Source organism: Phocoena phocoena, chromosome 4, assembly GCF_963924675.1.
Source record: "Phocoena phocoena chromosome 4, mPhoPho1.1, whole genome shotgun sequence".
Taxonomy (NCBI): Eukaryota; Metazoa; Chordata; class Mammalia; order Artiodactyla; family Phocoenidae; genus Phocoena; species Phocoena phocoena.
In genome coordinates, this window is record NC_089222.1 from 35,586,267 (window position 1) to 35,589,550 (window position 3,284).

General features: G+C 37.5%; 1 pseudogene; it reads right to left on the bottom strand.

Annotated features, from left to right (window-relative positions):
- Window positions 1-2,131: 2,131 nt before the first annotated feature.
- Window positions 2,132-2,797, bottom strand: LOC136122787 (SIN3-HDAC complex-associated factor pseudogene; annotated as a pseudogene).
- Window positions 2,798-3,284: the final 487 nt, after the last annotated feature.

The following is a 3,284-nucleotide window of genomic DNA, read 5'->3' on the forward strand; positions in this document are numbered from 1 at the left end:
AGGCCCAGAAGTTAGTAGGTACTCTCCCACTGCAGGTAAGAATAAAGTCTCAGAGAGATTAATTACTATGTGCTGAATCACTTAACTAATTAGTAGTGGAACAGAAATTAAAAATCATGTCTCTTTGAGTGGAAGGTTCATGGTCTTTCCATTAACACTACACGACCTGGAAATTGCCTTAAGAGGTTAAAAATGTACTTATTTTTTTTTCTAGTAAGACTAAATTTATTCAATACCCTAGTAAACGTTTTGATTATAAGTATCCAACAGTATAAAAAGTACAAAACAGATTTGTAGATTTCTAATATATTAATACAAAGTGCATGACTACATACAGTACATCCTACAGGCAAAGAGAGGTGGAAGGGGAAAAAGAAGACTGTGGTTGAGGTCTAGTAATAAATGAATAAATACAGAAGTAGAGATGATCCATATTATAGTATATTCTACCACCAATACTGCAGCCAAAATGTACAAAAAAAAAAAAAGAGAAAAAAAAACCACTTCAAAATAACTCAGGAGGAAGATGATAATGGCTGGGATTCTTGTAATACACCTCAAAGTCTGTGGGAGAGCTGACCCAACTCACTACGTAGTCTGTGCATATGGTGGCTTGTAGTTTTTTCCAAAGGAAGAAATATAAAATTTTGAGTTTAGATTAAGAACTATAAGGTACCCATAAAAATTGGCTCACTCCTTCTTGTTATTTATACTATCCAATCTTTAAAATCCAGTTTTAAAAATAAGCACTGAGTCATGTTATTACAAGGTAGGCAAATGATCCTCCCGCATTATGAACAGTCTGAACTGGTGATATATTCTTCCTGAACTTTTAGAAAAGAGGCAATAGATAGTACTTTGGTTTGGGTTCAAGTAAAAGGCTTTTAATGAAGGTTTTACAATTGAAGAGCTCCACATTTAGGATGTATCATCTAACACCTCAATGTTCAGAAAGCCTGACTAAAAGAAACCTAACCAAAACCAACCCACTCAGCATTAACACACACCTCTTTTCTTTTAGTAGAATTTTCCTTTAATATAGAATGAAAAACAACAAAAACCCAAAACCCAAAACCCTAATAGGTTAAAACAAGTCAAACAACCATTCTACACAGATATAACCTTCACAAAGGTCAACCGAAGTAATCCAGAGCTAAAACTGAATTGTGCAGATTTTCATTGAAGTCACCAGTCATGTAACATAAACAAATTATTTACACACTTGCAAGCCCTCTAAGAAATGTGCCCCAAGAAGCATTAATCTTTGTTTTTTTCATGTGCCATCCTGAAGACTTGCACATTTTATTTTTCAGATAATTTAACATTTTAATAGAGTGCATTCTCTACCAAGGGGTAATGCTTTGGTACTATTCATATAGGATTGCCTATCCTAAAGATTTGACATTTCCCCAAGAGGAACTTTGATTCTGATTTAGAAGTTTCATATAAATTAAAAACTTTATCAAATATCAATATGGAGGGAGGTGACACAGGATGCAACATATACGGTCAAGTTACCTCTGTATATTTAGAAATTACTCCAAGATATTCGCACTAGAGAGCTTAGTCTGTCCCGCTTAATATTCAGTAGTACAGGTTTGAATCATCAGAACCTTGGCAACACCTTAATATTTCAAAGTTATTAACAACTACCTCTAGGGGCAAGTCTGTGTTTACTGAGTTATGACAAATTTATTATAACGAAGGAAAACAAGTGTAGCCAGCCATCTTAAAAAATGCCCCAACCACTGCTTCTCAATATAGAAAGACTAAAACTACATACGTTTATCATACAACAAATCCCATCTCTGTCCCCTGAAATTCCCCTAATTTCATTCATTAGAAGGGGATTTTTTTAAAAAAGCCTTAAAGAGCACTTTACAGCAGCATTCAGCTTTCCTATGAAATACTCAGCATCTTAAATATTATGTACACTTCTTTTTTTCTTTTAGTAAGCTAGATACTGGCTTCAGACTTTGTGGAACTGGAGGGAGAATAACCCACTCAAAACTATTCTAGAAATCATCTTTTGGCAGAATAACAGGTATCCAAGTTAAAAATAGGAGGGTCATTTTGTTGGTGTTTTCCAAAATTTAACTCATTTTTTGTTCCCCTTCTACATCAACCTCAGTCACCACTCCTGAGTGGAGATGGGCAGAGGCTCTGGCCCCTGAGCCTCCGGCTTCTCAGCAGCTGCTTTCTTATTGCTGCAGCAAGGCTTGAATAGATGTGTGTCGATGAGGACTTCCCCAAAACGGCCCTTATAGATAATGCCACAGCGTATTTTCTGTCTTTTCCAGTATGTGAGATCTAAAAAGGAAAACACTGGCGTTCTGTTAGAGCCAGAAGCCATCTCTGGATTTGAGCCATCATCTGACTGGTTACTATAACAAGGAGATTGAGCTGGAGAGGCACTTGAGGTGGTACTGTGAGCATCAGAATTGTGACGTTTAAATTCCTTCTGCAGTTTACTGGTCTGGTTGCTTTTTATCCTGTTTCCAGATAGAGTTTTCACTTCCTTTGGTTTCAGGGTAGTCTTTAGACTGGGTCCTGCCCTTGCATCTACCACATGACTCCAGTTTTTTTTTTGATCCTGCTGGCAATTTCTTCCATCTTTTCACAGCAGGACACAGGCATTACAGATGTCTCCTGAACGAGTCTCATGTAACCCAAAACAGCTCTGGAAGTCCTTTTCATAGCGTTTACTGTCAGTGAATCGAGAACTGGAGGATTTAGCTCTGCAAATACAGCAGCCCTCTATACTTCGGTACATCTTTGGCTTGTGAAAACCAAACATCTTTTCTTCTGGGCGATAGTCTGCCAAAAGCAGACGTTCCACGCGCAATAACGTTCCCGAGGTGCGGAGTGCACGCCAAGCCAAGCCCACCTCCTAATCGCTCCCTCCTCCTCAACTGCCTTCAAAATGTACTTATTTTTAATTAACTAACCGCATCTCCTTTTCCTTTTAACTTTATGGTGCATTAAAATAAAATCTAGACTCACAGACTTAGAGAATGAACTTATGGTTACCGGGGAAGAAGGGTGGGAGGGGGAGGGATAGTTAGGGAGTTTGGGATTGACATTTACACACTGCTATATTTAAAATGGATAACCAAAAAGGACCTACTGTATAGCACAGGGAACTCTGCTCAGTATTACGTAACAACCTAAATGGAAAAAGAATTTGAAGAAGAATAGATACATGTATATGTATAACTGAATCACTTTGCTGTACACCTGAAACTAACACAACGTTGTTAATCACCTATACTCCAATGTAAAAT